An 11,998-nucleotide genomic window follows, 5' to 3' on the forward strand; every position below is an offset into this window, starting at 1 on the left:
TTCTTCTGGAAGAAATGGAATTACTTGAAGTATGAAAACCACACCAGGGTGGTTGCTTGTTTGGAATCATAATTGTAGATTGAATAACTGACATACACCACCTCAACAGCTGCTGGTTTCCTTATGCTCCATTTCAGATGCAGATGTGAAGTGGCCTGCCACAGAAGCCCATTATCCTCTGACCCTCAGGTACTCCAGCTGCTCTAGGCCCAGAGGCAATGGGCTCTGAGGAACTGCATAAATGTTATACAGCCTTCATAAGCAAATCTGCCTTTTTGAACTGCAAAGCCAAATGCTCAGACTTAAAAGCAACCCAAACTGTTCTTTCCACAAATTGTAATGAGGTGGCACAGCAATTACAGCCTGAATTACTGTCAGTTGTTTCTGTACCTCAGATTAAAAATATTGCTGAAGACAGAAACTCACACTTTTCATGACCTTCATAAAAGGTGCATGCTGGTGACTTCCATTGTTCCCTAAACAGAATAAAATTATTTGAAATGTATTCCAATGAAAGTGACTGAGGTTGTCTAAAAAGAGCTTTAATTTACCCCAAAGTGTCTACATTTCTGGAGTAGCCCAGATCTCAGCTGTACACTCATGTTCAGTGATTTTTTATCTGAGTTTGCTGTGTAGAATTAACTGTGGGGATTTAACCTCTTTTGCCAAAGAGGAGAGTGTTTCATTTTTTAATGGACAATATGAACCAAAATTTTTTCCTCTAAAAAAAACCCATATTTATAACCCTTTTGTAAGGTTATCACTTTCTGTGAAATGTATATAAAGTAGCAAGGGTGCTGGAAGATAAAGGGAGACTTTGGTTACTGTGGAAGATAAACCATTTTTTTGGAGTTTACATAGTTTCATGTGCATACTGACTGTAATAAACTATGCCAAATCAGAGTACCCCTGACCCTCATTGGTGCCCTGTTTGCTGGGCTGTTGAGAGGCTCACTCTGAAACCAATTTCCCATAATGAAATTTAAAAAAAAAAAAAATCCCTAGTTAAAATTAAAATCAAAGGGCACATTTTTCTTTTCTGAAACTCATTCATAGGAAACCTGAATAGACTGATGCTAGCTTTACTATAGATAATACCTCTGATGAATGGTCACCTTAGTTTAAATTGCTTTTTAAAAAATGGTACTTGGAGAAAGCCTTGTCTGGCTCACATTTGTTGAAGCCAGGGGGCCCCAACCTGAACCTGCAAAAGTGTCCAATGGGTGACCTTTTGATGCCGGAGAACCAAAATCTCCATCATCATACCATTTTCTAAACATGCACCCTGTAGAGAGCCATGAAGATTGTTTTTGCACGTGCAGATCACCAATTACCTTACATATCCTTACCTCCAAACACCTTTCACCACACCTCATTGTTTTTTCATCCCATAAATAACCCTAAACTCAGGGAGACAGATTTAAGTTCAAGAGCTCTCTCTCCTGACTCTTGGCCACTTCATGAATTATTTCTCATTTGAGTTGGGAGACTGGTTCAGCAACAATCCTCAATAATTAAGGGCAGGTGGTACAATGAAGAGCACGGAAGGCCTTGGTGACAGGTGGGTGTTGGTTCTACACAGATTGGCCATGAAATAGTTGAGAATTTTTGGCTATTTATGTATCATTGAACCTTGGTTTCCTCATGATGGAAAATGGTGTTAACGTGTCCTCTTCTTCCAAAGATTACTGGTAAGAATCAGTTGGGACATTTATTAAAGTTCCTGTTCTATAAATGGGCCTTTATTTCTAATCTAGGTCATCTGTAGGCTATATATAGCATTTTAACTTGAAAATATTAGTCCAAGAATGAAGTTGGATCTGCAGCCCTTTTTTACAATAGAGGTGTTTTCCACCCATCACATTTCTTCCCCATACTTGTGATCCAATTGTGAAAAAAGCAAGAACTTTGTTCGGGAGCAGTACTTCCTCAGGGTGGCCTCTGTAGACTAGGGTGTGTGAGTGGAAAGGTCTGATAAACCCTATGCAGCCAAGCCTAAACTAGCAGATAAGAGCATGTATCTTTTTCAGTGTGAGTGAGGAACAGATCATTCTAATTGTCTGGTTTTCTTCTAAGCTATCAACTCCTACCAAAAAGCCAAGATTACTTCTTGTCACTTGAAATTGTGGCTGAAACACATCTGCCTTGACAAGCAAGACTTCACTGGCTAAAGGTTGCTGAAACTTTGCTCCAGGTTTTATTATTGTAATTAATCTAAAAATATCCAGAAAGGATGTGAGGGGTTGTTTGATTTTTATTTCACACTGCTTGGGATTCTTAGCAGAAAATCAAATCACATTTTTATTGCAGACACAATCAAAGATACCTTTCCTAAATCTATCAGTTCACCCTGACCAATCAATCACAGCAGTCCAAGTGGGCCCACTGGATTGGCCTCTATTCCTGAAATTCTCATCTTGCATCCATTCATGCCCCCAAATAGTTATTAACATTTTGAGAGCTGTATTTGAAAGACAGCATGCCCAGGATCTCTCCAGGCCCTGGAAGGAGCTTAATCTTGTTAATGGGATGCTAAAGTTGAACACAACCACCTGCACCTACCTGCTAGCATTTCCTGTCCCCAGTCTATCCAGTCACCCAGTATTTCCTTGCACTTACACACAGCTATATCCATAGCACGTGATAGATCTCATTTCCCCACTATTGATGACACTCCCTGCCAATCTGCTCCTGGAATAAACTCCCCTAGATGCTTTTTGTTCAGCCTTCAGTATTCTGCAATTTTACTACTGTGTTTGCCTATGAATTAATTTGCATTCACATTGCTTGAAATTGGATGTCTTGAATCATCTTCATCAACTATGAAATTTTTTCAGCCATCTTTTTACTGTTTTCTTTCATCTCCCCTTCTGGAATTCCTATTGGATGTCCATTAGAGCTTTTAATTCTATCGCTCATGTCTCTTAATCCCTCTTATTTTTTTATCTTTCTGTGCTGCATTCTGGGTAAATTCCTAAAAGACAATATGGCATGGTGATTGAATACACAGACTTTGGATTGCCTGACAAGAATCTGAAACGGTTTGGTGCCTGGTAGAAAAACAAGGGTACCTATTATGGCTGTCAGAAAACTAAGTGAAGCATTTATTTATTTTTAAAAATCTACAAATATAGTTTATTTTCAAATTTTACAAGAAATTGTCACTTCCCAATGCTATTGGTTCTTTTTCTTTTCATTTCACTGTCTAAAAACACAGAAGCTGGGCGCAGTGGCGCAGGCCTGTAATCTCAGTGGCCTGGGAAGCCGAGGCAGGAGGCCCGCAAGTTCAAAACCAGCCTCAGCATCAGCAAGGCGCAACTCAGTGACCCTGTCTCTAAATAAAATACAAAATAGGGCTGGGGATGTGTCTCGGGGTTGAGTGCCTCTGAGTTCAATCCACCGTACTCCCCCCAATTAAAAAAAAAAAACAGAACATGGGCATAAAGTTCCATCCTAGCACTAGTGACCACCCATAGAGTAGAATGAGGTATGCAAATGGATAAACAAGAATTACTATATTTTTCGAATAAGGCAATGCATGTAACTTAGGAAGTTTATATAGATATAATAGCCAAATGCAATCAGTCACAGGTATTTCCAACTAAATACTCAATAACTGCATGTTAGGACAGCTGATAAAAAAAACCCGGACAAAATGTACTATGACTAGGAGTGGATAAAAAACATTCAGATGCACATCAAAGATGTAGTCCTACTCCATATCATAGTCTCTGCTCTGTCCTTTCACTACTCATTAGAGATAACACATTAAAGTTGATATCAGAAGACCAACACCTACACGATCATTGAATGAAACCCATAGGAGCTTTATTGTCTCAAAAAATCCAATGCCCAGCACCAAACCAAATATTTCAGTAGATAGAGTCAAATACTTAATAGGACCAAGAAAACAGTGTCATCTCTGGCCCACTGGTCCTTTATGTGCTTCCAGTAATGGAAGTTTCTATAAATTCTTTGGAGAAAAGTGAACAGATAGAGCACCTGCTAGGCAGCAAACTCGAAGTTCATCTGATGAAATTGAAAAAGCCTTCTGAGGTATTTGTAGCATTTGCTCTAGACACGTGTCTTGCTGCATCCTAGAATTCAAGACTCTGTTCCCCTGCACTGTAGAATTCACTGAAGTATCTGGTGACATCTTCCTACATGGAAGAAAAAATTCTTTTACACAGAGTATTAACAAATGTTTGGCTACTCAAGTTATTTGACAAGAAGATCACTTTACAATTTCTCTTCCACCCTTCAGAATGGTCAGGGATCAAAAGCAAATGGTGTTGGTGCTGAGGCTTATCTAGAGGTTGGAGAATTGCTGCCTGTACTTCAGACAGGGCAACACCACATCCTTAGACCCATCTCATAAGACGCGTGCAGGGCCTTCTGTTTCCCACACTTCACCTCACCCAATCCTCAGACAGCCATCCCAGATAGCTAATGTTAGTAGAGGGAGGGAAGAGGAGGTACAGGAAAGAGAAGTGACTTTCCTTTGAGCACAAAAATAGGGATAGAGCAAAATCGGAACTCAGATTCTGTATTCTTAGCCACCAAGTCCTTAGTTGAAGCCAATTAAAAAGCATTTTCACTCAAGCCCATCAGCATACGGACAGATAAGTCTTTGTTCATCGGAATGCAACATAAAATCAAAGTAAAACTCCAATCCCTAGTTCTACCTCCAGGACAGTTCAGCAGGAGGAATGACAATGTAGGGGAACAGTCTAGTCTGAAGCTCAATCAGGCCAGTGACCCACCCCATGCCTAGCAGTCCTGTTTCCCATTTCACTCCACCTAGTCCCTCACCTGGCTCAACTGTTTGTTCCCCATCAACCCAGCCAGTTACATTTGAGATAAAATACTTCAAGTAGCTCCATACTCACCATGATGCTAGTTTTGGAGTAGACACACACATATTACTCTAAGGCATGTTACCAAGTTAAGAAACCATTCACCAAGAATGTATGTTAAATACCGAACAGCAACTTTTCAGCATTTGGAATCAGAAGTAAATGATTTCCCCCCATAAGGACCCCTCAGAGACCCATCATAGGATTAATTACATCACTAGAAGCCCTAATATTAAAAAACTTGGTTACAATGGATGAATCTATTAACATGTTGCCAAATGCATACTGCTCTTTGCAACAATATTCTTCTGCCAGTTAGGTCTTTTGTTTTCTTTGAAAAGAAAACATGATCAAGAGACACCAATATGGCAGAGAACTGACGTCATCAGACTGCGGCGGAGGAGATAACTTCATTGAAACCTGCGGCTACAGCATCAAATAAATTTATAGGAGTAAACAGTGACTCGGCAGTCAAACAGAACAAGAAGTAACATGAGCAGCTTCAAAAAGCAAGGAAGAAAAGGAGTACAAACAATGCAGGACAGCCTAAATATTCAGGAGGACCTACAGTCATCAGAAAAATGGTCATATAAAGAACTCAAGGAACACCTTAGACAGATGGAATGGAACCTTAAAGAGGATACAAGACAGCAAATTCAAGCAGCAAAAGAACACATTGAGAATGAATTACATAAACAGATAAAAGAAGAAGTTAAGCATCTTTATCAGGAGATAGAGATTATAAAAAATAATCAAACAATAATTCTAGAAATGAAGGAAACGATAAACCAAATTAAAAACTCAATTGAGAGTATCACTAACAGAGTGGAGCAAGTAGAAGCCAGAAAGTCAGATAATGAAGACAAAATATATCATCTTGAAAAGAGTCTAGCCAACTCAGAAAGGCTGGTAAAAAATCACGAGAAAAACATCCAAGAGTTATGGGATAACATAAAAAACCAAACTTACGAGTCATCGGGATAGAAGAAGGTACAGAGATTCAAACCAAGGGAATGAGTAACCTGCTGAATGAAATAATTACAGAAAACTTTCCAGAAATAAAAAAGGAAACAGATATACAAATTGAAGATGCATACAGGACACCGAGCACACAAAATCACACTAGACCAACGCCAAGACACATTGTTATGAAGATATCCAATATACAGAACAAAGAGAAAATATTAAAAGCTACAAGAGAAAGGAGACAGATTACATTCAGGGGTAAACCAATAAGGTTAACAACGGATTTTTCATCACAGACGCTGAAAGCAAGAAGGTCATGGAACAATGTATTTCAAACACTGAAAGACAATGGATGCCAAACAAGAATTCTATATCCAGCAAAATTAAGCTTCAGGTATGACAACGAAATAAAAATCTTTCATGATAAACAAAAGTTAAAAGAATTTGCAGCCAGAAAACCAGCATTGCAAAGCATTTTGAGCAAAACACTACACGAGGAAGAAATGAAAAACAATAACCAAAACCATCAGTGGGAAGTGCCTCAGTAAAGACAGAGGGCGAGGGGAAAGATAATCATGGAGAAACAAACTAAATTTTTTAAAAAAAGGATAAACAATCAAACATGGATGGAAGTACAAACCATATATCAATAGTAACTCTGAATGTTAATGGCTTAAACTCTCCAATAAAGCGACATAGGCTGGTATCATGGATTAAAAAAACAAATCCAACAATATGCTGCCTCCAGGAGACACATCTGATTGGAAAAGACATACACAGGCTGAAGGTGAAAGGATGGGAAAAAATATACCACGCACACGGTCCTCGTAAGCAAGCAGGGGTGGCCATCCTCATATCGAATAAAATCGACTTCAAGACTAAGTTAATCAAAAGGGATAAAGAAGGTCATTATATACTGTTAAAAGGAACCATTCACCAACAAGACATAACAATTATCAATATTTATGCACCAAATAATGGTGCTGCGACATTCATAAAACAAATTCTCCTCAAGTTCAAGAATCAAATAGACCACAACACAATAATTATGGGTGACTTCAACACACCTCTCTCACCGTTGGACAGATCCTCCAAACAAAAGTTGAATAAAGAAACTATAGAACTCAATATCACAATCAATAACCTAGACTTAACTGACATATATAGAATACATCAACCATCATCAAATGGATATACTTTTTTCTCAGCAGCACATGGATCCTTCTCAAAAATAGACCATATATTATGCCATAGGGCAACCCTCAGTAAATATAAAGGGGTGGAGATAATACCATGCATTTTATCTGATCATAATGGAATGAAACTGGAAATCAATGATAAAAGAAGGAAGGAAAAATCCTACATCACATGGAAAATGAACAATATGTTACTGAATGATCAATGGGTTACAGAAGACATAAAGGAGGAAATCAAAAAATTCTTAGAGATAAATGAAAATACAGACACAACATATCGGAATCTATGGGACACATTGAAAGCAGTTCCAAGAGGAAAATTCATTGCATGGAGTTCATTCCTTAAAAAAAGAAAAAACCAACAAATAAATGATCTCATACTTCATCTCAAAGCCCTAGAAAAGGAAGAGCACAACAACAGCAAATGTAGCAGAAGGCAAGAAATAATTAAAATCAGAGCGGAAATCAATGAAATTGAAAGAAAAGAAACTATTGAAAAAATTAACAAAACTAAAAGTTGGTTCTTAGAAAAAATAAATAAGATCGACAGACCTTTAGCCATGCTAACGAAGAGGAGAGAGAACTCAAATTACTAACACACGGGATGAAAAAGGCAATATCACAACAGATGCTACAGAAATACAGAAGACAATTAGAAGTTATTTTGAAAACCTATATTCCAATAAAATAGAAGATAGTGAAGACATCGATAAATTTCTTAAGTCATATGATTTGCCCGAACTGAGTCAGGAGGATACACACAATTTGAACAGACCAATATCAATGGATGAAATTGAAGAAGCCATCAAAAGACTACCAACCAAGAAAAGCCCAGGACCGGATGGGTATACAGCGGAGTTTTACAAAACCTTTAAAGAAGAATTAATACCAATACTTTTCAAGTTATTTCAGGAAATAGAAAAAGAGGGAGCTCTTCCAAATTCATTCTATGAGGCCAACATCACCCTGATTCCGAAACCAGACAAAGACACCTCAAAGAAAGAAAACTACAGACCAATATCTCTAATGAACCTAGATGCAAAAATCCTCAATAAAATTCTGGCGAATCGAATACAAAAACACATCAAAAAAATTGTGCACCATGATCAAGTAGGATTCATCCCTGGGATGCAAGGATAGTTCAATATACAGAAATCAATAAATGTTATTCACCACATCAATAGACTCAAAGATAAGAACCATATGATCATCTCGATAGACGCAGAGAAAGCATTCGACAAAGTACAGCATCCCTTTATGTTCAAAACATTAGAAAAACTAGGGATAACAGGAACTTACCTTGACATTGTAAAAGCTATCTATGCTAAGCCTCAGGCTAGCATCATTCTGAATGGACAAAAGTTAAAGGCATTCCCTCTAAAATCTGGAACAAGACAGGGATGCCCTCTATCACCACTTCTATTCAATATAGTTCTCGAAACACTGGCCAGAGCAATTAGACAGACGAAAGAAATTAAAGGCATAAAAATTGGAAAAGAAGAACTTAAATTATCACTATTTGCAGATGACATGATTCTATACCTAGAAGACCCAAAAGGGTCTACAAAGAAACTACTAGAACTAATAAATGAATTCAGCAAAGTGGCAGGATATAAAATCAACACGCATAAATCAAAGGCATTTCTGTATATCAGCGACAAAACTTTTGAAATGGAAATTAGGAAAAACACTCCATTCACAATATCCTCAAAAAAAATAAAATACTTGGGAATCAACCTAACAAAAGAGGTGAAAGATTTATACAATGAAAACTACAGAACCCTAAAGAGAGAAGTAGAAGAAGATCTTAGAAGATGGAAAAATATACCCTGTTCATGGATAGGCAGAACTAACATCATCAAAATGGCGATATTACCAAAAGTTCTCTATAGGTTTAATGCAATGCCAATCAAAATCCCAATGGCATTTCTTGTAGAAATAGATAAAGCAATCATGAAATTCATATGGAAAAATAAAAGACCCAGAATAGCAAAAGCAATTCTAAACAGGAAGTGTGAATCAGGCGGTATAGCGATACCAGATTTCAAACTATATTACAGAGCAATAGTGACAAAAACAGCATGGTACTGGTACCAAAACAGGCGGGTGGACCAATGGTATAGAATAGAGGACACAGAGACTAATCCACAAAGTTACAACTATCTTATATTTGATAAAGGGGCTAAGAGCATGCAATGGAGGAAGGATAGCATCTTCAACAAATGGTGTTGGGAAAACTGGAAATCCATATGCAACAAAATGAAACTGAATCCCTTTGTCTCGCCATGCACAAAAGTTAACTCAAAATGGATCAAGGAGCTTGATATCAAATCAGAGACTCTGCGTCTGATAGAAGAAAAAGTTGGCTCCGATCTACATATTGTGGGGTCGGGCTCCAAATTCCTTAATAGGACACCCATAGCACAAGAGTTAATAACAAGAATCAACAAATGGGACTTACTTAAACTAAAAAGTTTTTCTCAGCAAGAGAAACAATAAGAGAGGTAAATAGGGAGCCTACATCCTGGGAACAAATTTTTACTCCTCACACTTCAGATAGAGCCCTAATATCCAGAGTATACAAAGAACTCAAAAAATTAGACAATAAGATAACAAATAACCCAATCAACAAATGGGCCAAGGACCTGAACAGACACTTCTCAGAGGAGGATATACAATCAATCAACAAGTACATGAACAAATGCTCACCATCTCTAGCAGTCAAAGAAATGCAAATCAAAACCACCCTAAGATACCATCTCACTCCAGCAAGATTGGCAGCCATTAAGAAGTCAAACAACAACAAGTGCTGGCGAGGATGTGGAGAAAAGGGTACACTTGTACATTGCTGGTGGGACTGCAAATTGGTGCGGCCAATTTCGAAAGCAGTTTGGAGATTCCTGGGAAAGATGGGAATGGAACCACCATTTGACCCTGCTATTGCCCTTCTCAGACTATTCCCTGAAGACCTTAAAAGAGCATGCTACAAGGATACTGCCACATCGATGTTCATAGCAGCACAATTCACAATATCTAGACTGTGGTACCAACCCAGATGCCCTTCAATAGATGAATGGATTAAAAAAATGTGGCATCTATACACAATGGAGTACTATGCAGCAATAAAAAATGACAAAATCATAGAATTTGCAGGGAAATGGATGGCACTAGAGCAGATTATGCTTAGTGAAGCTAGCCAATCCCTAAAAAACAAATACCAAATGTCTTCTTTGATATAATGAGAGCAACTATGAACAGAGCAGGGAGGAAGAGTAGGAAGAAAAGATTAACTTTAAACAGAGACATGAGATGGGAGGGAAAGGGAGAGAAAAGGGAAATTGCATGGAAATGAAGGGAGACCCTCATTGCTATACAAAATTACATATAAGAGGTTGTGAGGGGAATGGGAAAATAAACAAGGAGAGAAATGAATTACAGTAGATGGGGTAGAGAGAGAAGATGGGAGGGGAGGGGAGGAGGGATAATAGGGGATAGGAAAGGTAGCAGAATACAACAATTACTAATAGGGCATTATGTAAAATTGTGGATGTGTAATCGACGTGATTCTGCAATCTGCATTTGGGGTAAAATTGGGGGTTCATAACCCATTTCAATCTAATGTATGAAATATGATATGTCAAGAGCTTTGTAATGTTGTGAACAACCAATAAATTTAAAAAAAAAAAAACATGTTCAGACTTAGAAATTTAGAAAATTTCTTCTGTCAGTTCTTCTTTTGCTAGGCATTGAAATTACCTGCTCTTTCACTGGTGATGCCATTAAGATCATATATTCTGGTAATATGTGGGAGAGGTGCTCTGACAGCTTTTTGCCATTTTTCTTCCCTAAAAAAATTGAATTTTAAAAGTTCACTGGAGTCAATTTGGTTACATTACACCTTCCTAGAAAAGTTTTCACATTTATTCCTATATAATGGAACAAAATACTGTCTCTTAGTTGCTATTGCTTTCTCCCTTAATTTTTATTTTGTGTATTTGCATTTATTCTTTTTTATGACTCAGTCAACAGTTAATTTTATTGTCTTTTTCCTCTGAAAAATCATTTTATTTTTAAAATTAGTTTTATGACTTTTGTGCTTTCAGAAGCAAACAGCCCACTCAATATAACATTAGACAGAGCTAAAAATTCCCTCAACCATAATGACAGTAGGGAGCATCTAGTGAAGATAACAAAAATATCACTAATATTCTAAAAAATATGACAGTGGGCACACAGGAAGAGATAATTCCATTGCCTAAGTATTTGTTGGCGGGGAGGAGGGAAATGCTTTAATCACAAGGATCTAGGAGGTTTAAGAACTTTTCTTGCATTCTATATTTACCTAACTGCAACAAAGGTATTTCTCATGAAATTTAAATCCATCTCACTTATTATTTAAAAAAAATAAAAACTTAGGCTCCACCAAACCTTGTACCATTTAAGAAAAATGAAAATAATCAGCTGGGGAGAAAGACTGAAAAGCCTGTAATTTCATGTATCTTTTTCCTTCTTATAGCCTATTAAGGTAAAATTGAGAGGAATTTGAGTCCTTATTCTAATATTTACTAGTGGTGTAACTCTAAATAAATAATATAACTTCTTCAGTCTTCAACTTATTCATCCTAACAATATTTTAATACTTTTCAAAAAGGCTTTCAGTTGTAGCAGACTAAATTAACATCATATTTTGAATCTGCTTCCCCCTGCTGGCAATTCAACAAATTGCAAGTTCTGCCTTTCCAAAGCAAGAATCCCAGTTCCAGGGGTTTACATTTGTTTATATAATTGTCCTTGGTATAGTTTGTTCCTACTTAGAAGCCAGAGGTCCTTCCTTTACAACCAAATATTACACTCTTAACTTGAAGTATAAAACAAAATTTTGCTGTTCAAATTTTCCTTTTTCATATCGTTTTCAAAATACTATAATCTCCCACTGTGAGATTTTTAGTTTTCTTGTTCAATTTTTGCTTTCTGCATTTT

The 11,998-nt window shown here is 37.3% G+C and overlaps 1 pseudogene across 1 annotated transcript; it reads right to left on the reverse strand.

The window, feature by feature from the left end:
* Nucleotides 1-3,601: 3,601 nt before the first annotated feature.
* Nucleotides 3,602-5,203, reverse strand: LOC308649477 (protein unc-50 homolog; annotated as a pseudogene). The gene has a single exon. The product of its transcript is annotated as a protein unc-50 homolog (transcript).
* Nucleotides 5,204-11,998: the final 6,795 nt, after the last annotated feature.

The sequence above is a fragment of the Spermophilus citellus genome (genome assembly GCF_964194105.1).
Source record: "Spermophilus citellus genome assembly, chromosome: 5".
Lineage (NCBI taxonomy): Eukaryota > Metazoa > Chordata > Mammalia > Rodentia > Sciuridae > Spermophilus > Spermophilus citellus.